This window comes from Eriocheir sinensis, chromosome 38 (genome assembly GCF_024679095.1).
Source record: "Eriocheir sinensis breed Jianghai 21 chromosome 38, ASM2467909v1, whole genome shotgun sequence".
NCBI lineage: Eukaryota > Metazoa > Arthropoda > Malacostraca > Decapoda > Varunidae > Eriocheir > Eriocheir sinensis.
In genome coordinates, this window is record NC_066546.1 from 5,602,606 (window position 1) to 5,626,546 (window position 23,941).

Below are 23,941 nucleotides of genomic sequence, written 5' to 3' on the forward strand. Positions count from 1 at the left end.
CTCTTGTCTCTTTTACGTTCCCTATTTTTCTTTTATTCTTTATTTTCTTCCTCTTTTCCTCTTTTTACTTTCCTTTCTGGTGTTCCTATCTCCTTTTTTTTCCATTTTCCCCATTTTACTCATCCTATTTTTCCCTTTTCCAGTTTTCTTTATTTCCTCTTGCTTCTTTTACCTCCCCTATTTTTCCTTTTATTCTTTATTTTTTACCCTATTTTCCTCTTTTTCATTTTCTTTCCCCTACTTGTTCGTTATGTTCTGATTAACCTCTTTATTTTTTCTTTATTTCTTTATTTCTTTTTTTTATTTCTTTACTCTTTATTTATTTATATATCTTTATTTTACCCTTTATTTTCTTACTGTGTCTCCGGGTTAAGTCTCGTTTCCTCTTTCTCTCTAGTCTCTCTATTTTAACTGCTTCCTCCTTTCCTCCTATTCATTCCTCTTCCTCCTCTTTCTTTGGGTTTCGTCTTTCTCCAGTCTTATTTTATTTCCTCTTTTCCTCCTCTTAATTTCTCTTCGTCCTCCTCGTCATTTGCATTTTCTCTTCCTTGTTAATATTTTTACTTGCACTTCATTCTCTTTACTTTCATTCTTTGCATTCTTTCTCTTTCTCCATTTTTGTTTATCTGGATCTATTCATTTCCTCCTTTCGTTTTGCTATATATTTCCTCTTTCTCATTCTTTTCCCCTCTCTCCCCTCGTTTTCATTCATTTCTATTCCTCAGACACGCATCCCTGTAATGGAACACTTTAGGGCCATTTCTATTTATTTTCCCATTCATTCAGTTATTCCTTTCTTCCTCTCCATTCCTCCTCCTTGTCCTCCTCTACCTCCTCTTCCATATGTTTTCTGCTTTCTCTTTTTTCTTCATATCATCGTTTCTCTCTCTCTCTCTCTCTCTCTCTCTCTCTCTCTCTCTCTCTCTCTCTCTCTCTCTCCTATTTTTCTGTTTTTATTCATTTTCTCTTCTTTTCAATTCCACTTCGTTTTCGTTTTCCTCTTTCTTCACATTTCTACAACTGTTAATCTTTTTTCTTTCCTTTTTTGATTCTTGTTTCGTTTTTGTCTAACTTTGCATAATTTTTCTCCTGTTTTTTATTTATTTATTTTATCTTCCTGTTAATACTCCTCTTCGTTTTCCTTTTTCTTTACGTCCTCTTCTTTTCATTTCCTCCGTTCTTCCTGTTAAATCCTCCTCGTCCTGGTATTTATTTTTATTTTCTTGCCATTTTTTGCTTTTACTCATTTCCTCCTTCACTTTCTTTTTTTGCATTCTCTCTTTCTCTCGAGTTTTCTTCTTCTCTTCATTTCCTCCTTCACTTTCTTTCTTTGCATTCTTTCTCTCTCGATTTTTTCTTCTTCTCTTCATTTCCTCCTTCCTTCCTATTAATTCTTTTTTGTTTTGGGGTTCCTCTGCATTCTCTCTTTCTTGCCGTTTTATTTATTTCACTCATTTCCTCCTCTTCGCTGTCTTTCTGTGCATTATCTTACTCTCCTCTTTTCTGCTTTATTTTCTGCTTCTAATAATTTCCTTCATCCCGTCCATCAATTCTCTCTTTCTTGTCATTATTTCTGCTATACTCATTTCATCCTCTTCGCTTTCTCCTTTTGCATTCTCTCTCTCTCTCTCTCTCTCTCTCTCTCTCTCTCTCTCTCTCTCTCTCTCTCTCTCTTCAGTTTTTCAGTTGCTATTCATTTCCTCGTTCCTTACCCCTTAATTCATCTTCGTTTTGGTCTTCCTTTGCATTCTGTCTTTCTCGCCAGTGTTTCTGTTTCCATGTATTTCATCATCGTCACTTTCTTTGCATTCTCTCTCTTTCTCAAATTTTCTGCACCTATTAATTTCCTTGCATTCTCTCTCTTTCTCAAATTTTCTGCACCTATTAATTTTCTTTTTCCTTTCCATTAATTCTTCTTCCTTTGCATCCTCTATTTCTCCAATATTTCTGTTTCCATGCAATCTATCATCGTCACTTTCTTTGCATTCTCTCTCTCTTTCTCAAATATTCTGCATCTATTAATTTATTTTTTCCTTCCCATTAGTTCTTCCTTTGCATTCTCTCTTCCTGGCCAATATTTCTGTTTCCATGCTTTCCACCCTCTTCACTTTCATCACCAGCTCCCCTCCAATTATCCTTCCCCTACTGCTCCCTTCACCTTCCCGCTCCGCCTCGTGCTCCTCCGTCTGCAGGGCAACAAATATCAAAGTAATTGCTCGGACAGGTGTTAAGTGTGAAGCACGAGCGATGTAGCGAGGCGGCAGAATCTGACTTGATGAAATTATTGTAATGTGCTACGGCCTCGTGTTTCTCCACTCTCTCTCTCTCTCTCTCTCTCTGGTGATAATTAAACTTGGAGGGATTTTTATATTTTTTATTGATGTTATCTCTAGTTGCAGCGCAGCGGCCACTTGTATCCTTTTATTTTTGTTGTTGTTGTTCTATGGCTCTGTGACTCACTATTACCGCGAGGAGTCGTGCCGACAAAGTTTGAGGTTTAATTTGTAAGTAGTAACAGAGGCGTAGAAGTTATCGCCAAATAAAGTGCGGTATGACTTCGTCAGAAAAACAGCTCCCGTAGGACTCCGCTGTCAAAACTGATTTTATTGCATATTCTGGTTCATTTAGGTGTATACTGTGGGAAAGTGAAGGGGGCAAAAATTTTCGACCCCCGGATACCCCCCGTGGGGGACTTTTTTTTATCCCGGGGGGTCCCTTGACTCATGATATTTTCAAATCAGCTAATAAATAACCGATTTTGGTGACTTTTGGATGGCTTTAGGGGTTTATGAAGATGCTGAATCAATTTGTGACACAACTGAGTAGCCTGGAAGTTACTATCATTCATTTTCAGCATACGAGTGACCGGAACACGGTACGTTAACGGTACCGAACACGGTACGATCGACGAAGTTTGTCACAATCTTACAAACCTGCTCATGTAACACCTCTTTTTCAGGGTTTTCAGGCATGGCAGGGTGAATGAAGCAGTTCTTTTTCTTAACAAACATTTAGCTTTGGAAAAAAAATAAGCCATCCATACAAGTAAACAAAAGTTGTTGTATATTTGGTTAAAAAAATTACCAGGATTACATTATGTAAATTATGATGTGACAATTCACGCAACCTATTCAACCACATTATGTCAAATACTGAGCTAGAAGTGATCTGTTTAATAAACAAGTAACCTTCACATTATTAAATGTCAATGCTTTCCGTACATGAAAATAAACACATAACTCCAGGCTAGAATAATAAAACGTCGTGTGACAAGCACAACTGACCAGAACAAAGGATTGCAATACTTCATAATGTAAAATACTACATATTGCACCACTATGGCTGATAGTATCGACTAGGAAAGAAGACAAACTAAGTCACAGAAACACTGGACCTATTGTTAAGCATTAGAATCATAGCTAATGCTGTATGTCAACATGCTACCATTCACTACTTATCACTCATCGTCATCATTATGTCCATCATTCTTGATGGTATTTGAACAATCAACACCATAACATTTGCAAAGTGGGGTGCACGGAAGGCCGTTCTTGGAACAGCCGCATCTTCCTCCACATCCAGATCTACAGACACACTTGGTCAGTTCAAGCACAGCTCGTGGCGCAGGTAGGGTAAGGCACGTCACTGGCACGTACTCTCCCTTTTCCAGGCTCCAGCCATTTTGATCGATTGAAGGAAGGACGGGGCAGCTGGTACGATAAGATTTGTCACGCATGGCTGTGTAATTTGCCCGTGTTATGTGTGGCATCAAGGCCGCGTAGCATCTCACCCTCCAGATTTCTTGAACGGAACATCTCCCATCGCAGTGCAGGGAGCGTTTTTGGACCTGTTGGGGAGTAGACATAACAAACAAAGTGCTCCAATGGTTTGAGCTGCTCTGGAAGCTCAGTACAGACCAGCTCCGTTGGCAGGCATCTGTCGCAAGCTCCCTAAAACAGTTGATCACTGCATCGTCATCTGAAAGTTGCAGATAAGTATGAACCCACTACTTCTTTGTAATACCGAGAAATTTCCCACCCCAGTCAGTGCCAGAAAAATTATGAAGACCAATGAGTCCTTGACATTTGCGATGGTCAATCACTTTTGCTCTTTCCACCACGTCAATCTCTCTGTATATGACACCTTTGCCAGTTAAGAATTTGAGACCTGTTTGAGGGTGAGTGCCAAGACACCAAGACACCAGATGGAGAAGAAGTGTAAGGACATCTGTGTCTGAGGACCACACACATATCTCTTGCCATTTACTTTCATCTGTTGAAGCCATAGCCTGATCAGGTATCAAGGTGTCGGCCTCCTCGTCCTCGTGCTCCTCTTCCAAGTCATGGCTCTTGATTTTGTTTCCGTACACTACGACCAGATTCAAGGAACGCGACAATTTTTCGAGCAAAGCTTCGGTAAACATTTCTGTTAAGCTTCGCTTTGATCTTGTGGAGGATAAGATATCCTTCAGAGGCATGGTGAGCTTTATCTCCGAGTGTATCACATACTCTATTGATGACACTGCTCTTTTCTGACGTGTTTTGTTCTTGAGCGACTGATCTAGATAGTTGTCGAATACAGCGTGAGCCTTGCTGCAGCTGGATGCCAAAGATGCAATACGCTCGATGAATGCTGCCTGGAAATCCGATATCTTGAGCATCGTTGGAGTTTTCTTCTTGCATTGGAGTACACGCATTTCATCAATGACCAGGACACGAGATGGATGACCTGTTATTACAGGGGATCTTGCATCCGATGGTTCGCCCGTGGCTCCTTCAGTGGCATGCATCAAACTAGCCTTGTCTCCAGGGATAAAGAGTGACCCATCTTGGGGAACCACAGACATCTCAAATTCACCGATGGTCTCCTCAAGTTTTGGATGTAGCTCCGGTCTGCTGCCTTGAATGATCAGAAACCTTCCTAGCAGCTCACGCTCTTTACGTAGCTTGTCACCTTGTCTCCCATGCACACTTTTATCTTCAGCATCCAGTTAAAGAAGTTCTTCAGTTTTCATTTCTGCAATGGATCCCAAACTGAGAGTTTGGATGTCGGTAGCAACCTGTCTTGAATGAAAGCCCGAAATCTCTTCTGCCCCTTTTCAGCAAAGTGCAGAATATCGCCTTTTGCCTTGTCGAGAATAAGAGCTGATGATGCTATGTTTATCAGTGTGGTTTTCATTTCAAAGGGTTTCCAGCACAGTGCAGCTCTATTGATTCACGCAACTTCAGAACATTTGATGGTATTCTCGCAGCAATATTTCCTGCCAGTTGACAGTGCTCATTTCGTTTCGTCCTCTCAGATGTTGGGGTTCAGGAACTGTTTTACTATTCTGGCAAGATGAGGTGTACTTGTAACTGAAAAGTCTAGAGCTGCTTCATCCTGCGTCAAACCAACCATGCCACCATGGCACTTCAAACCTTTGAATACTTGCTCAAGTGTCTGGTCAGTGAACAGACATGTGAAAGGAACTTCCGAATTGGACACGACAAAATCCCCAGATTTCAGTGCTTCCCAAGTGTCTGGATCTTCTTTTTCGAGGCATTCATCTGTGCCAAGTGAACTGGCATCAGGCGCGAATAGTTAAGCAAATCATGTGGAAAGAAATACTTTGTGAAGTTCTCCAAGGCTGTTTAATAGCCTTTCCAGTCATCTGATTGACAGGCACTTAGAAGACTGTCAACCTGTTCCAGGTACTGGATGAGGAACTGCGCTAGTTCTCCAGAGTCCTCGGCCTCGTATTTCGCGCACACGAAAAGATGACTGTGACATCTGTAGAGATTTTGTTGCGGCCCAGGTGGACATTACCTCTAGCTTTGTCGCATGATCGGGTTTAGTTTTGATGACTAGACTTCCTGAGTGGCTTTCATGTTGAATGTCTGTCGTCGTCTGATCTTCTGTCATTTGTTCATCAGTTGTCTCTAGATCGTCTTTGTGGTGATCTTGTGCCAGATGTTGGCACTGGCTGTCTTCACTTCGTTGTTGACCACAGGGTTGTCTCTGCTGTTTGTTCATGGGATGATCTGCTACTTCTACTGGACGGACAATTAGAGTTGATATTGTCCAAGTAGTTTTTAGATACGAAGTAACTTGCCAATGACCATTTTTTAGTGAAATCTGCGAATGTCAGTTTTCGTTTGCCAGTCTGGTATTCCTCGAAGCGTACTGGCTTATTTTTGATGACAGGTTCATTCAGGTGACAGATATCCAGTGAGAGCGGCGCAAGCGACTTCAGCTTTTCTGGAAGAACAAGTTGGTCGTTGACTGGAACACCGTCCTCTGCCCTCTGGTTGATGACAATAAGTGTGCCATGAAACGTGTTTTGTCCAGTGGGAGTGTCTACCAAGAGGTCAATGTTGTCGACTGCAAACCAGATGTTCACACCTTTTTTTGACAAAATCAGGCAAGCAAAATCCACCCGTCGAATTGACTCGTTGAATGACGGCCTGCTCTAGACTCTTTTTAAAGTCGAGAATTTTCTGATACTCACAGCCAATGTAGAGGTCAGATAAGTTACGGACAAGATTCTTATCGCGCACTCTGGAGTGAATGGCAAGAGGTAAACCCATTGACAGGGGAGTCTGTGCTGTCTGCTCAAAGGTGCTTTTCTTTGCCTGATATTTCACCTGACAATCACTTGGGGTGTTCTGAACCAGAAACTGGCACGCTACATCACTGGTTTTATGTACCTCTTGGTCGCGGCTGTTTGACGCTTGAGAACATGCTTGCCGAAAAGAAGGCGCCCAATGTAAAACTGAAGTAGTGGAGGATTTTCAAAGGCTTCAAAGCTATCTTTGAAAGACCATCCTCTGTGTTGGAGCATCTCCTCTTGCAAAATTTCAGCTATGTTCTTTAAATTTCCAATGAGTTCCCCACTGTCAAGCACTGAAGATTCAATTGCCCTGCTCAGTGTTGCTTGGAGAACTGTCTTTTCGGGCAAATTTTTTCGAACTGGTTTGATGACATGGACGTTCGGAAGGCGCTCAGTAATTAGACTTTTCAGGTGCTTACGGTAGTTTCCTGTGCTACTAACTTGTACTTGATATCTCTCCAAAACTGAGAGATATTCATCATTCAGTTCAGCCAGGGTAACAGAGACATCGTCACTAACTAATGTGTTCTGAACAATGAGGAGAAACTCTTCGTCACACAGGGAACGGGTGGCAGTCATGTCATCAACGTTTGCTCGATTTTAGGTGCGCTTTGTATACTGCAAGCAATTTCGGTGATAGTGCCTATCAAGTGCAGCTGCATCTCCTTCTTGGAGAAGTCAGACAGAGAAGTCCTAACAAGATCATCTTGAGTTTCCAGTTTTATTTTTAGGAAAGTGTGCCCCATGTTATCTGAGAAGACACGATGCAGAGCTTCTGGACCTTCATCGCAACAAAATTTGCATGAAGCAAACATGCATGCCTCGGCTTTCTGGACAGTGTTGTTTCTTTTGGGTCGGGAATCTACTTCACTAGATGGGCGCCCAGGTCCTCGCCAAGAGCAACCAGGGCTAGCTAAATTTGTTGTCTCCTTTCTAAGTCTCAATTTTGGCCTTGTTTACAATAGGTTTTCTACACTCACTGTGATATTGCACTGAAGCTTGATCTGTTTCGTTCAAACTTTCTAAAAGGTCTGCTATAGTCTTAAGGTTGATCTGACCTAACGCCACCCTCTCTTTACAACAGTTCAGAAGTTCTTGTAACATTGAAGGGTTGCTGACAAGTCTTCGAGTTGCAGATGCACCCTCATGGCAGCTAATGTAAACAGATTTTGTGGACATGACTCTTCTCTCGTCTTGAGATACATCACACCTGAAACCACACACAATATTTTTTAAAATCATAGACAGACAACTCATATGCCGTAACTTCAAAACTAAAGGTTTATTGAGAAAAACAACTGCTTCATTCACCCTGCCATGCCTGAAAACCCTGAAAAAGAGGTGTTACATGAGCAGGTTTGTAAGATTGTGACAAACTTCGTCGTTTGGTACCGTTAACGTACCGTGTTCCGGTCACTCGTATGCTGAATATGAATGATAGTAACTTCCAGTCTACTTAATTGTGTCACAAATTGATTCAGTATCTTCATAAACCCCTAAAGCCATCCAAAAATCATCAAAATCGATTAATTATTAGCTGATTTGAAAATATTGTGAGTATCCGGGACCCCCCCGGGACAAAAAGGCCCCCCATGGGGGGGATCCAGGGATCGAAAAATTTTGCCCCATCTACTTTCCTACAGTATACACCTAAATGAACCAGAATATGCAATAAAATCAATTTTGACAGCGGAATCCTACGGGAGTACAAGTCCTACCACACTAATAGGATCTGGCACTGATTAGGCTTCACCTTGATTATGTTATAATGCGAAGAAGACAAACAAAAGAGAAGGTAAATAGAAAGGAAGACAACGAAGATTGATATGGGAAAGCGAATGTAACAGTATTAGTTGCGCCATGACTACAATACCCAATAAATCAACCAATTTCAACGTACTACAGAATGAATACAGATGTCCTCGGATCAGTCTAGAGAAGAATGGCCATAATAATCAAAGGGCCTAGAAACTTACAGTGAAAGCCTAAAGAAGATTAATTTACATTCTTTGGAAAGGCGTAGACTGCGAGGGGATTTGATAGAAGTTTTATATGGAGTAAAGGATATTAACAACGGCGATTTAGATAAAGTAGAACTGAAAATATGTTAGGAGACGCCATAGTGGGTGTGAAATCGATAAACCGTATTTATCAAAGAGAGAGGTAAATAAAATGATTCACGAATAGCAGATGAGTAAAATAGATAAAAAGATGGTTAATGAATGGCATAGGCGAAGAAAAAATAGATAAGAAAAATGGTTACTCGTATAGAAGGTGAAAAATGGATGAAAATAAAATGGTTCACGAATAGAAGATGAATTAAACAGATAAAAATATGGCTCACAAATAGGATAGGATTGAAGAAGAAAAAGTAGAAAAGTGGTTGATAGAAAAAGATTGAAGGAAAGTAGATACAAAAAAGAGGAAAATAGAAAATAGTAATAATGGAGAAGACAAGAACACGAGAATGAGTAGGGAAAGAAAAAGAAAAGACTGAAGGAGAGAAAGGAGATAGAGAACGAAGAGAAGAAGGGGAAAAGAAGAGTAGACGCTGGAGATGAAAATGGGAACTAGTACTGGTGGAGGAGGAAAATATTACAGAAAACAGAAGAATGGCTAGAGAGAGAAAAAGAAAAGATAGGAGAGTGGAGAGAGGAACAAAAAAAAAAGATTGAAGGAAAGTAGGCGCAAGAAGAAGAAAAAGATAAAGAAAAGTAGCACTGGTGAAGGATATAAAATCAGAGAAAACACAAGAATAGATACAGGAACTTTGAGAAAAATGTTAATAAAGAGAAAGGAGATCGAGAGAGAAGGATAAGAAAGAAAAAAGAAACGGGGAGGGACTGAATGGAAAGGTTGAACATAGGAAAGAAAACACAACAATGGCTAAGGGAGAAAAAGAAAAGACGAAAGGAAAGAAAGGAGATCTAGAAAGTAGGCTGAGAAAAAAAAGGAAAAGAGGAAGGACCGGTTGGAAAGGTTGAATATAGAAAGAAAACACAAGAATAGCTAAAAGAACTTAAAGGAACGATTGAAAGATAGGAAGGAGATTGAGAAAGAAGGGTGAGAAAAAAAAAGAAAAATGGAAGTTCTCGTGGAAGGACTGAAGAGATAAAAACCTGCAGGTAGGAAAGAAGCCAACAGAAGTAAAGCAATAAATAAGCACGCAGAAAGTTTTTATAGTACGTGTGAAAAAGGAAAAGGGGAAGAGAAAACTAGACTTAAAGGAAAGGAAGATAGAAAGTAGTACAGGTGGAGAAGAGTATGATCAGATAAAGCCGGAGAATGGGAATAAGGAAGGAGGGAAAAGAGGTAACGAAAGAAGGAAGAGAAAGAAAAAAGAAAAACGGAAGGGCCGGGTGGAGAGATTGAAAAGAGGAAAAGATGCAGGTAAGAGGAAATGAAATAGAGGGAAAGCAATTAAAAAGCAAGAAGATCGAAAGAGAGCGAAAGGAGGTAGAGAAAGAGGAATAAGAAAAAATGGAAAAGAGGAATGGCAAAGGGAAGGATTGAGGAGAAGAAAAGATGCAGGGAGGAAGGAAGGAAATAAAGGGAAAGCAAGTAGAAAGCAAGAAGAAGATTGAAAGAGAGCGAAAGGAGGTAGAGAAAGAAGGATAAGAAAGAAAATAGGAAAGAGGAATGGCAAAGGGAAGGATTGAGGAGAAGAAAAGATGCAGGGAGGAAGGAAGGAAATAGAGGGAAAGCAATTAGAAAGCAAAAAGAAGATGTAGAGAGCGAAAGGAGGTAGAGAAAGAAGGATAAGAAAGAAAAAAAGGAAAGAGGAAGGGCCAAAGGAAGGGTTGAAGAGAGGAAAAGCTGCAGGGAGGAAGGGATGAAATGGAGGGAAAGCAAGAAGATTGAAATAAGGAAAGGAGGAAGACAAAGGAGGATAAGACAGAAAAAGAGGAAGCGCCAATGGAAGAGTTGAATACAGAATAGGCTGCAGGGAGGAAGGAAGGAGTGGAGGGAGTGGGAGTTGAGGCTAACGTTCTCTAGCAATAAATTTTTAGGGGAAACTTTTCTTGTCTTTGTGTGCTAAAAGTTGAAGAGATTGAAATGATAATAAAAGTTTGCCAGAGTTTTGAAGATTTTTGTGACCGAAGAATACGAGAGCAAGATTGTTGAGAGAGAGAGAGAGAGAGAGAGAGAGAGAGAGAGAGAGAGAGAGAGAGAGAGAGAGAGAGAGAGAGAGAGAGAGAGAGAGAGAGAGAGAGAGAGAGAGAGAGCGATGGGAGATATGCGAAAGAGGAGGAAGAAAGATGAAAGGAAAGGGATGGGAGGGAAGAAAATGTAATAGAAGGGAAAGAAAGACGAAAAGGAGAAGAGAGAGAGAGAGAGAGAGAGAGAGAGAGAGAGAGAGAGAGAGAGAGAGAGAGAGAGAGAGAGAGAGAGAGAGAGAGAGAGAGAGAGAGAGAGAGAGAGAGAGAGAGAGAGAGAGAGAGAGAGAGAGAGAGAGAGAGAGAGAGAGAGAGAGAGAGAGAGAGATACTCGATTCAGATAATGCGTAAAACAATATGATACTTAGCTAACGAGAGAAGCGAAAAAGAAAAAAAAAAACAGGAGGGAAAGAAAAATGGGACGAGTAGAAAGAATGAGGATTATTAGGAGGAGGAAGAGGAAGAGGAAGAAGAGGACCAACGCTTTAGAGGAGGAAGGAACAGAAATAAATTGGAGTAAACTTCGCATGGAAAAGACAGACGGTAACTTGGGAGGCGGAGGTGACGAGATTTACACACTCGATTGAGGAAGAAAGAAAGAAGAAAGCTGGAAGAGCGGCCCAAGGTCAAAGATAATAAGGAGGAGGAGGAGGAGGAGGAGGAGGAGGAAGAGGAGGAGTAGGAGGTAATAAATGAGAAATGTCTAAGTAAATGCAAGTGTGTGTGTGTGTGTGTGTGTGTGTGTGTGTGTGTGTGTCCATACATTTCTTCCTCCTCCTCCTTTCTTCCTCCTTCCCTCCTTCATTTCTTCCTTTTCTCTTCCTTTTTTTCTTCTAGTCTCCTTTCCTCTCCTATACATACCCATTCTTTCCCTCTCCTTCTACTCCCCCTTTACCTCTCTCGTCTCTTGTTCCCTTATCTTCTTATATATTCTTCCCTTTCCCTTCTTTCAACTCTTTTAATCTCCTCTCCTTCCCTCCTTCTCTCCTTCTCTTCCATATTAGCACTTCATTACTTAGGCCCTGAGAGCTTAGGGGATGAAAGGGGAGAGAAGGAAGAGGAGAGAAGGAAGGGGGCAGAAGGAAGGGAGGGAGAAGGAAGGGAGGGGGAAGGAAGGGGGCAGAAGGAAGGAGAAACGTATAGGGAGAAGCGAGAAGGTATTGTAGGAAGGGAATAAGGAAGAAGGGAGAAGGAGGCAAAGGAAGAAGGGAAGAGGAGGAGGAGGAGGAAGAGGAAGAAGGGAGGAGGAGTAGGAAAGAAGGCTAATGGAGTAATAAAGAGTGTGAATGAAATAATAAAGGAGGGTTAAGGAGTGATTATATATGGGAGGAGGAGGAAGAGGAGGAGAGGGAAGGGAGGGAAGAAGAGGGAATAGAAGAGAAAGAAAGACGAAAAGGATATGAATGGAAGGAAGAGGAAGAGGAACAGGGAGAGAGGAAAAGAGGAAAGAAAGAGGAGGGAAGAAAAGGCAGTAGAAGGGAGAGGAGGAGTAAGAGGAAGAAACTCAGAGAAACGCGTTAGAGAAGTCGATAGAAGAGGAGGAGGAGGAGGAGGAGGAGGAGGAGGAGGAGAAGGTTTACAAGTCACGCCACTTCGTCATAATTAAGACCGAAAACCTGGAACACACACACACGCACACACACACACACACACACACACACACACACACACACACACACACACACACACACACACACACACACACACACACACACACACACACATACACACACACACACTCACACCTATAAAGAACGGAAAAGAAATATAGTTGCTTCTCTCTCTCTCACTATAATATAAGCTAACCAGAATACGAAAGAAAACAGCAAAGCAAGAGAGAGAGAGAGAGAGAGAGAGAGAGAGAGAGAGAGAGAGAGAGAGAGAGAGAGAGAGAGAGAGAGAGAGAGAGAGAGAGAGAGAGAGAGAGAGAGAGAGAGAGAAAAGTCCGGGAAAGTTGGGGGATAATACGCAGATCTTTTCCCGCATTACCATCAGCACCTTCACACTCCATTTCGCCTTAATAGCATTGAGGAACGCACTGGCAAAAAAAGATTATATAAAAGTTGGCGCCTCCTGAATAATGCACCCACTCCCAGAGGCCAAAAATGAACCAACAATCTTCGCCATCCGTCAAGATTTAAGTTTAGTTATCAGCGGTTGGGTGGAGGACGGGGAGAGGGAGAGGGAGAGATGCTGGGTGGTAAGAGATGCTGGGAGTCTTGGAGAGGGAGAGATAAGGAGAGAGATGCTGGGTGGTAAGAGATGCTGGGAGTCTTGGAAAGGGAGAGATAAGGAGAGAGATGCTGGGTGGTAAGAGATGCTGGGAGTCTTGGAGAGGGAGAGAGAGAGAGAGAGAGAGAGAGAGAGAGAGAGAGAGAGAGAGAGAGAGAGAGAGAGAGAGAGAGAGAGAGAGAGAGAGAGAGAGAGAGAGAGAGAGAGAGAGAGAGAGAGAGAGAGAGATTCCGTGGTTCGTTACGGAATGTCTTGGGAGAGAGAGAGAGAGAGAGAGAGAGAGAGAGAGAGAGAGAGAGAGAGAGAGAGAGAGAGAGAGAGAGAGAGAGAGAGAGAGAGAGAGAGAGAGAGAGAGAGAGAGAGATGCCGGGAGTCTTGGAGAGAGAGAGAGAGAGAGAGAGAGAGAGAGAGAGAGAGAGAGAGAGAGAGAGAGAGAGAGAGAGAGAGAGAGAGAGAGAGAGAGATGCCGGGAGTCTTGGAGGGGGAGAGAGATGCCGGGAGTCTTGGAGAGAGAGAGAGAGAGAGAGAGAGAGAGAGAGAGAGAGAGAGAGAGAGAGAGAGAGAGAGAGAGAGAGAGAGAGAGAGAGAGAGAGAGAGAGAGAGAGAGAGAGAGAGAGAGAGAGAGAGAGAGAGAGAGAGAGAGAGAGAGAGAGAGAGAGAGAGAGAGAGAGAGAGAGAGAGAGAGAGAGAGAGAGAGAGAGAGAGAGAGAGAGAGAGAGAGAGAGAGAGAGAGAGAGAGAGAGAGAGAGAGAGAGAGAGAGAGAGAGGGGGGGAGAGAGATGCTGGGAGTCTTGAGAGAGAGAGAGAGAGAGAGAGAGAGAGAGAGAGAGAGAGAGAGAGAGAGAGAGAGAGAGAGAGAGAGAGAGAGAGAGAGAGAGAGAGAGAGAGAGAGAGAGAGAGAGAGAGAGAGAGAGAGAGAGAGAGAGAGAGAGAGATGCTGGGAGTCTTGGAGAGAGAGAGGGAGAGATGCTGGAGAGAGAGAGAGAGAGAGAGAGAGAGAGAGAGAGAGAGAGAGAGAGAGAGAGAGAGAGAGAGAGAGAGAGAGAGAGAGAGAGAGAGAGAGAGAGAGAGAGAGAGAGAGAGAGAGAGAGAGAGAGAGAGAGAGAGAGGGGGGGGGGAGAGATGCCGGGAGTCTTGGAGAGAGAGAGAGAGAGAGAGAGGGGGAGAGAGATGCAGGGAGTCTTGGAGAGAGAGAGAGAGAGGGGAGAGAGAAGGAGAAATGAGAAGGAGAGAGAGAGGGGAGACAATGAAGATTCTTATATCAAAGGAAAGTATAAGATCTAATACGAAGGAAAGAGAATGAGAAACCAACATTAGAGGGTCGCAGGATTTAAAGGAGGAAGCAGATAAAAGAAGGAGAGATAATGGCAGGTGCACATATATGAAGGATAAGGGCAAAGAAGGATGGAGGAGGGAAGGAGAAGGATGAAGGAGAGGAAGAGAAGGAAAGGAGAGAGGAGAGAGAGAGAGAGAGAGAGAGAGAGAGAGAGAGAGAGAGAGAGAGAGAGAGAGAGAGAGAGAGAGAGAGAGAGAGAGAGAGAGAGAGAGAGAGAGAGAGAGAGAGAGAGAGAGAAAGAAGAGAAACAAAAGACAGTCGAAATGATAGAAGGAGATACAGAAAGGGAGACAATGAAGATTCTTATATCAAAGCGAAAGTATAAGCGATCTAATACGAAGGAAAGAGAATGGGAAACCAACATTAGAGGGTCGCAGTGATTTAAAGGAGGAAGCAGATAAAATGAAGGGAGAGATAATGGCAGGAGACGACTAATGAAGTGATAAGGGCAAAGAAGGCTGGAGGAGTCGGGAAGATTAAGGGATGTAGAGAGAGAGAGAGAAAGAGAGAGAGAGAGAGAGAGAGAGAGAGAGAGAGAGAGAGAGAGAGAGAGAGAGAGAGAGAGAGAGAGAGAGAGAGAATATATATATATATATATATATATATATATATATATATATATATATTTTCTCTCTCTCTCTCTCTCTCTCTCTCAATCATACACCCGTATTGCTATTAATTTACCGCGTCCTCTGAGGTATTATCTTTCTCCGTTTACTTAACAATTTATCTCTGCGTCTCCTCTTCCGTAGTGTTATCACGTTTCCCTGACCCTCCAAGGAAAATACCGATCGTGGAAACCCAAGGGAAGAAGAAGAAGAGGCGGAGGAGGAGGAGGAGGAGGAAGACGAGGAAGAGGAAGTTAGAGGTATTGTTGGAGGTACAATTACAGAGAAGAGGCTGTGTTAAGATTCGTCAAGGGAGAGAGAGAGGAGAGAATGGAGAAGGAGGGAAGGAGTGAAGTATTGCAGGGAAAGAGTACAGAAAGGGAAGGTTACACACACACACACACACACACACACACACACACACACACACACACCGTCTCTCTCTCTCTCTCTCTCTCTCTCTCTCTCTCTCTCTCTCTCTCTCTCTCTCTCTCATCAACTATTTCCAAAGTCCAAAAACTAGATCAATCGGGTTCTATTGCATGTTTTTTAGGTTCATGGCACAGGAAAAAAATTAAACTGCCACCAGGCTCATAAAACTACCCTTGAAAATGCCCAAAACACCTACGAAAGCCTTGTTAAATACGTGTTCCTTGGCGCTGGAAGTGTTTGAGAAGACTACACGCACTCTCCCTCTCTTGCTCTGTCTTTCTCTGTCTCTCTCTCTCTCTCTCTCTCTTCCTCCCTCGTAAAAGCAGTTGTTTATACTTCCTGTTCCTGTTCACTGCGGCGCGATGCTCACAGAGAATATATTTGTGTTGGTGGGGAAGTTGTCGGAATGGCTGATGGGCTTGTTTGGGGTGAAGGGACAAGGAGGAGAGGAGGAGGAGGAAGGGAGGAGAGCCGGTGTGAGTAGCTTGAAGGTGGGGTGAAGAGAATAGGAGAGGGAGGAAAACGCCTGGAAGAGGTGATTGGGGCGTGGGGTGAAGGGAAGAGGGTGGAAGGGGAGGCAATGGGAAGAGATAAGGGATATGTTGAAGGGACAGGACGAGAGGGGAGCGACTGGGGGAGGAAATTGGGGAAGTAGAGTGGAAGGGGAGGCAGTGGAAAGAGATTAGGGATAGGTTAAAGGGATAGGACGGGAGGAGAGCGACTGGGAGAGGAGATTGGGGAGGTAGAGTGAAGAGAAAGGACTGGACGAGGCTGGGGGCATGTTGAGGAGACAAGGAAGGAAGGAAAGCAGGAAGAAGAGAGGAGACTGTGGATCGTGTGTACAGAAAAGGATGGGAAGGAAAAGGCTGGGAGAGGAGAGAGAAGAAGCGAGGAAGGTTAAATAAAAAAATAAAAAAACACGTAACTTTGAGGCAAGATTAAAGTCAAAGGAAATAAGGGAAGGAATGCAATAGACGAGAGAAGATAAATTGAAGGAGGGGCAGGCAAGGAGAAAGAGAAGGGCAAATAGAGAAAAGAAAAATGAGATAGAAAGATAAAACTGACGTAAGAGGGAAGGAGACCGGTGGAGGAAAGAAGGCCAGGAAATGAGAAGATATTGAATGATGGAGGGGAGAGAGGAACTTAATAATATGAAAGGAGGAAAGGGCGAAGAAAGAAGGAGGGAAGCAGCAGAGGAATAAATCAAGGAGACGAAAGACGATACAAAAAACAAAGGGATAAAAAAAAATATCTTCCACGTGTTCGGTATTGAAATTAAAAGGGAAGGAAGAGAGTGTGAAGAAAGAACGTAATAATAAAACGAGAGAAACAGAAGGAGGAGAGGAATAAATTAAGGAAACAAAAAAACAGTGCAAGAAGAAGAGTTAAAAAAGCGGTATTAATAGGAAAGAAAGAAAAAGGAAAAAAATGAAGAAAAAACGTAATAATAAAAGGAGAAAAACAGAAGGAGGAGAGGAATAAATCAAGGAAACAGAAAATAATACAAGAATAAGCATTAAAATAAAAACCGGCCATTATTTCGGTATTAACAGAAAAGAGAGAGAGAAAAAGGAAAAGGTGAAGAAAGAACGTAATAATAAAAGGAGAAAAACAGAAGGAGAGGAATAGATTAAGGAAACAAAACAGTGCAAGAAGAAGAGTTAAAAAAATAGCGACCATTATTTCGGTATTAATAGGAAAGAAAGAAAAAGGAAAAGGTGAGGAAATAACGTAATAATAAATGGAGAGAAACAGAAGAAGAGGAATAAATTAAGGAAACATAAAACAATACAAGAAGAAAAGTAAAAAAATAAAATATCGGCCATTTCTTCGGTATTAACAGGAAAGAAAGAATAAGGAGTGAAGAAAAAACATGATAATAAAAGTAGAGAAACAGAAGAAGAGGAATAAATTAAGGAAACAGAAAACAGTACGAGAAGAAGACTTAAAAAAATAGCGACCATTACTTCGGTATTAACAGGAAAGAAAGAAAACGGAAAGAGTGAAGAAAAAACATGATAATAAAAGTAGAGAAACAGAAGAAGAGGAATGAATTAAGGAAACAGAAAACAGTACAAGAAGAAGAGTTAAAAAAAAATAGCGACCATTACTTCGGTATTAACAGGAGAGAAAAAAAACGGAAAGAGTGAAGAATGAACGTGATAATGAAAAGTAGAGAAACAGAAGAAGAGGAATGAATTAAGGAAACAGAAAACAGTACAAGAAGAAGAGTTAAAAAAAAAAATAGCGACCATTACTTCGATATTAACAGGAGAGAAAAAAAACGGAAAGAGTGAAGAATGAACGTGATAATGAAAGAAGAAGGAAAACACAGGAGGGAGGAATAAGCTGAGGAGACAAAAGGCAATACAGTAACAAACGAATTAAAGTAGAAAAAAAAAATATCGGCCACAACTTGAGAATTAATAGAAAGGAAGGAAAGGATGAAGAAAGAACAGAGTAATGAAAGGGGGGAAACACGAAGAAGAGGAATAAGTAGACAGAATACAGTACAAGAACAAGTGTGGTAAAAAAAAGAAGAAAATAACAGCCATAGAATTGATATGAATAGAAGAGAAGGAAACGAACTAATGTAAAGAGGCATTAACGAAGGAGGGATTGAAAAGGTTAAGAAGACAGATGACAAGACAGCACAAGAACAGTTAAGCTAAGTAAACAAAACTAATAAAACAGCCACGGCATTGGTATCGAACTTCTGCATCTCTATAACACTTATCACACCCAAGGACACAACTCAAATGGCAAACCAAAACAAAACCAAACCAAAAACACAAACAACACCCCCAAAGCATCTCTATAACAATTTTCACACCCAAGGACACAACTCAAGCGGCAAAACAAAACAAAAACAAAACAAAACTACATACAACAACACCCGCAGAGCATCTCTATAACACTCTTCACACCCAAGGACACAACTCAAATGGCAAACGAAACCAAAACAAAAATAAAACAAAACCACAAACATCAACACCCCGCAAAGCATCTCTATAACAGTTTTAACACCCATGGAAGTGACTCAAAAACGAAACAAAAACAAAACACAAACACAAACGCTCCCCCGCACAGCACTCCGCCACCAAGAGGGGTAGAGACAGGAGTAGTTGCTGGAGACGTATGGCTCTACTCCCCCTTCTCATTCTTCCGGGAAAGTATATATTTTCGGACGGTTTCATTCAGGCCGCGTCTCGTCTTAAAAATGGGCAACACTTTGGCCGTTATTGCTTTATCCATCACGCCAGCGACCGCGGCCACAAAGCTTGAATATATTGGACGGGGACAATCAAAGTGGCATTAATACACTGCCTTCCATCTCTCCCGGACCACAGACAGACCACAGACACACACAGACAGAGACAATCAAAGCAGCATTAATACACTGCCTTCCACCTTGCCCGGACCACAGACAGACCACAGACACACACAGACAGAGACAATCAAAGCAGCATTAATACACTGCCTTCCACCTTGCCCGGACCACAGACAGACCACAGACACACACAGACAGAGACAATCAAAGCAGCATTAATACACTGCCTTCCACCTTGCCCGGACCACAGACAGACCACAGACACACACAGACAGAGACAATCAAAGCAGCATTAATACACTGCCTTCCACCTTGCCCGGACCACAATGGCTACTTCCAAAGACTTGAGCTTCCCCCTATCCTTCTGTTCTGCTTTGTATTCATCTATTCTTCTAAGTTTCAGGAAAAGTGTTGGTTATACGGTATTGATTTCTTGTCTTAATTCTTGTCGATATACTTTATAGCAATACAAAAATGATAGCAATAAAAGCTTTAAACATATCCTCCAAGTACCAATCATCGTTACCAACATAGCCACAGGTAAGACGCACCTTTACTTACCTACCTTTACAGGTAAAATAAACTCCATTCCAACACTTACTAACAATGCCTCTCTTTCTCTTCCTCCACAGACGTAGTGAGGCGCCGTGTCGCTGGTATTGACATCAACAACAACAACAGCAAAAACAACAGCAAAAAGTGCTAGCGGAAGAGTCTGCAAGGGGTGTGTAGCTTCGGTGTAGAGTGCGTGTTTGGGAGCCTCGAGGGAGTGTGTGTGTATGTGCGTGTGTCTGTGAGGCCGCGGAGAGTCTTCACGCACGTCCAACAGATAAATCGTCGCTGTTGTTGGAAAAGAGTGGGATGCGAACTGGTGCCCCTGAGTGAGTGCGTCGATTGTGTATGATCCTGCGCAGACCTGGGGATGAATTTGAGTGATTGCCGTGTTGGGATTGACGTGATCTGTTCCCCGAAGAAGCCTGCGGCGCTGACCTGGAACTCGCCGACCCTTGGACTGTGAAAGATGGCGCTGGTATTCCTGAGATTTTATTGCCGAAGTGACGATGTGTGAGGAACTTGTTGCCGATATTGGAACAGAAAGAGTTTAGATAGTCATAGAGTATAGACAGTAATAGAAACATTTCCTGACTTTGCTTACAGGGAAAAAGAATGGCATAAGAACCCTCAAAATACCCGAAAAGAAGTGTTCTGAAGACCCTAGGTAGTCATAGAGTAAAGATAGCAATAGAACCATACCCTGACTTTGCTGGCAGGGAAGAGAAGAATATAAGAACCCTCAGAATACAAAACGTTCAGAGGACTAAAGAAAGCATTGTTATTTAGACATTTCCAGTGTTTCAGGAACATCCAAGAAGAAAAAAATCCTGAAAAGAAATACTCAGAATTCAAGACATACAGAGAACTACAGAAACCTATTTATTTAGACATTTCCAGTGGTTCAGGAACATCCAAGAAGAAAAGAAATCCTGAAAAGAAACATCCAGAATACAAGACATACAGAGAACTACAGAAACCTAGTTATTTAGACGTTACCAGTGAATCGTAGACATATAAGAAGAAAATAAATACTTGTTAAATCAGCCACAAGAAGAAGAAACATGGACTAAAGAAAGCCAAATTATCTAGACATTCCCAGTGGTTCGCAGACATACATGAAGGAAAGAATTACGTGTTAACTCAGCCGCAGTGCAAGAGGAGTAAACTTGGTAACTTCTTCGTTAATATATGCGCGTGAGTTGTCAGGAAACTACTCCCAGACGAAATTAAAACAGTGGTGTCGGAAGCCGAGCCACAACAACAGCTGTTTGTCACCACCACCACCACAACCACCACGATGAGACTCTTATGTCGCCTCATCACCCCCCAGAGGACTCCACTTCTGCCACTCCTCGTCTCTGCATTATTAGGTGAGTCTCAACACTTCTTTGCCGGCGTATTTACAACGTTTAATACTCTTTTCTATTATCCTTTATTGTGTGAATGTTTTTGTTTCTTCCTACTATTTAACGCGTATTTTCTCTTTGCTTTGTTTTATGCGTTTCTTTTTTCTCGTTTTTCTGTGTGTTTAGCTTTTTTTTTTTTTTTACATCAAAGAAAACGTCTAGTGCTGGTAGGCTTTTAAATGGGGCCTGTTGGTCGACCTCAGTTCGTTATGGCGCAGGCAAGTCTTTTATAGTGGCGCCATCTTGCTTGGTTCATGCTGGCCCCCGGAGCTCATCTTTGATCCTCTTTAGAGTTTATCTAGAGGTCGGACTGATAGGTGGTCTTCAAGCAAGTTATTTTTTTTTACAGTAAAGGAAGCAGCTCAAAGGTAGAAATAAATAGGAAGAAAGCCCGCTCATCACTGCTCCTGCAAAAGAAGGTATACATGAATGGCCAAAAGAGAGATCAATTTCGGGTCTATTTCGGGTAGTCTCAGACCACTCGGCAAAACGTGTGCAAGCAGCTTCCATTTAACCCTCGTCTCATATAAGGTGTGCGTGGAGCTAATTGCCGGACACATCAGGTCTGGTATGAACTTTGGAGGTAAATGTCAGCGTTAACTTAAATAAAAATGGTTCTCATGCTACACATTGAACCTGTGTGCTTGTTACGGAATGGCGTATTGAACCAAGCTCGGCTGGATATAACCTTTACCTGCCAGCCTCCGTTCCTGCTTGATGCTGCCCGCGCCCACACACCTGTCGCTATCCCACACACACCTGTTCATACCCGTCATATAAACACCTCTTTTTTTCCACGCCAAGCCGTATCCAGCGCTCACGGTATTTTTTTAGCGTGTTATTAGCCTTTCTTAACAATTATATGGGTAATTTGTCTTTTCTGACTCGTTTATCAAGCCGTGGTTAGTTGCGTTTGTTGAGTTTTTTTTATATAACTTTTTACGACAGAGTGTGTTATGTGGCGACTTAACTGCGAAAACCCAACACTTCTAACTAATTCCTTCCTTGAACTGACATTGAAAAGCCAAACTAGCAACATAACTTAATGAATACCAATACGACGTTTAAAAAGGAGCGTATGCAGATTATTTCCACTTCTGTCTTTATTGAAACTTCGGCGTCCAAAACTTTCATGATTAATTTCGCTCACAAAGAAGAGAAAACCATCATGAATTACGGTCGTATGCTTTGAATAGTGTTGTGGTTTATAATAGTTGTTCTCACACCTTGAAAAGACGTTTAGAAAATATCATCCTCGTGAAAAAGAAAAATACTGACCAGGAATAGGAGTTAGATTTTTTTTGAGGAGTGATAATAAAAATTCCTCTGTACAGAAAGGAAAATAATGATAGATTTTTTTTTTTTATATATATATAATAGTGATCAAAATATCCTCTCCGTGAAAAGGAACATACTGATCATAAATAGAAATTATGAGTTTTATTGTCATATTGAAAAAAAAAAAAAAATGCTCTACGTAAACAGAAAAATATAATGGAAAGAAGTTAGGAGTTTTTTTTATCATACTGGTTAAAAAATTCCTCTACGTAAACAAAAATACTGGTAATGAATAGAGGTTAGAATTTTTAGCATACTCACCAAAAAATCATCTACGTAAACAGATAAAAAAAAAATTCTACGTAAAAAGAAAAATACTATTAATGAAGGGAAGTTAGAATTTTTAGCATACTGCCCAAAAAAATCCTCTACGTAAAAAGGAAAATACTAATAATGAAAAGTTACAATTTTTACGATACTGCCCCAAAAAATCCTCTACGTAAAAGGGAAAATACTAATAATGAAAAGTTAGAATTTTTACGATACTGACCAAAAAATTCTCTACGTAAAAAGAAAAATACTAATAATGAAAAGTTAGAATTTTTACGATACTGACCAAAAAATCCTCTACGTAAAAAGGAAAATACTAATAATGAATAGTTTCGAAATTTTTGAATACTGACCAAAAAATCCTCCACATAAAAATAAAAATACTAATAATGAATAGTTTCGAAATTTTTGAATACTGACCAAAAAATCCTCCACGTAAAAAAAAATACTAATAATGAATAGAGTTTCGAAATTTTTTAATACTGACCAAAAAATCGTCCACGTAAAAGAAAAATAATAATGAATAGTTTCGAATTTTTAGAATACTGACCAAAAAATCCTCCACGTAAAAAAAAATACTAATAATGAATAGAGTTTCGAAATTTTTTAATACTGACCAAAAAATCGTCCACGTAAAAATAAAAATACTAATAATGAATAAAGTTTCGAATTTTTAGAATACTGACCAAAAAATTCTCTACGTAAAAAGGAAAATACTAATAAAGAAGAGAAGTTACAATTTTTACGAAACTGACCAAAAAATTATCTACGTAAAAAGCAAAATACTGATAGTCCTAATGGATAGAAGTTAGAATTTTTAGCATACTGACCAAAAAATCCTCCACATAAAAATAAAAATACTAATAATGAATAGAGTTTCGAAATTTTTTAATACTGACCAAAAAATCCTCCACGTAAAAAAAAAAAATACTTATAATGAATAGAGTTTCGAAATTTTTGAATACTGACCAAAAAATCGTCCACGTAAAAATAGAAATACTAATAATGAATAGAGTTTCGAATTTTTAGAATACTGACCAAAAAATCCTCCACGTAAAAATAAAAATACTAATAATGAATAAAGTTTCGAATTTTTAGAATACTGACCAAAAAATCGTCCACGTAAAAATAAAAATACTAATAATGAATAGAGTTTCGAATTTTTAGAATACTGACCAAAAAATCCTCCACGTAAAAATAAAAATACTAATAATGAATAGAGTTTCGAATTTTTAGAATACTGACCAAAAAATCCTCCACGTAAAAATAAAAATACTAATAATGAATAAAGTTTCGAAATTTTTGAATACTGACCAAAAAATCCTCCACGTAAAAATAAAAATACTAATAATGAATAGAGTTTCGAAATTTTTGAATACTGACCAAAAAATCGTCCACGTAAAAAGAAAAATACTAATAATGAAAAGAAGTCAGAATTTTTAGCACACCAAAAAATTCTCTACGTAAACAAAAAAATACTGACCCTTGATAAAGTTACGAGCGTTTTTTCTCATACTGACTGAAAAAAAAAAGCTTAGTGCGCGGTACTTTTTGCGCTCCTGAGAGGGATAAATGCATTTGACTTCTGGGGCCCAACTTTTGACCTCAAACCCCAAATTCAGTAGCGTGGAAGTGAGGAGGAGACGAGGCAGGAGTTTGGGGGCGGAAATACCTCCACAGAGAGTTT

The 23,941-nt window shown here is 40.8% G+C and overlaps 1 long non-coding RNA gene across 1 annotated transcript in view; it reads left to right on the forward strand.

Moving 5' to 3' along the window:
- Positions 1-20,631, forward strand: part of LOC127008575 (uncharacterized) — an 88,328-nt gene extending 67,697 nt beyond the window's left edge. Inside the window, exon 3 of the long non-coding RNA XR_007761191.1 lies at positions 19,318-20,631. This is a non-coding gene — a long non-coding RNA (uncharacterized LOC127008575). The remainder of the gene's footprint in view (positions 1-19,317) is intronic.
- The last annotated feature ends 3,310 nt before the right edge of the window (positions 20,632-23,941 follow it).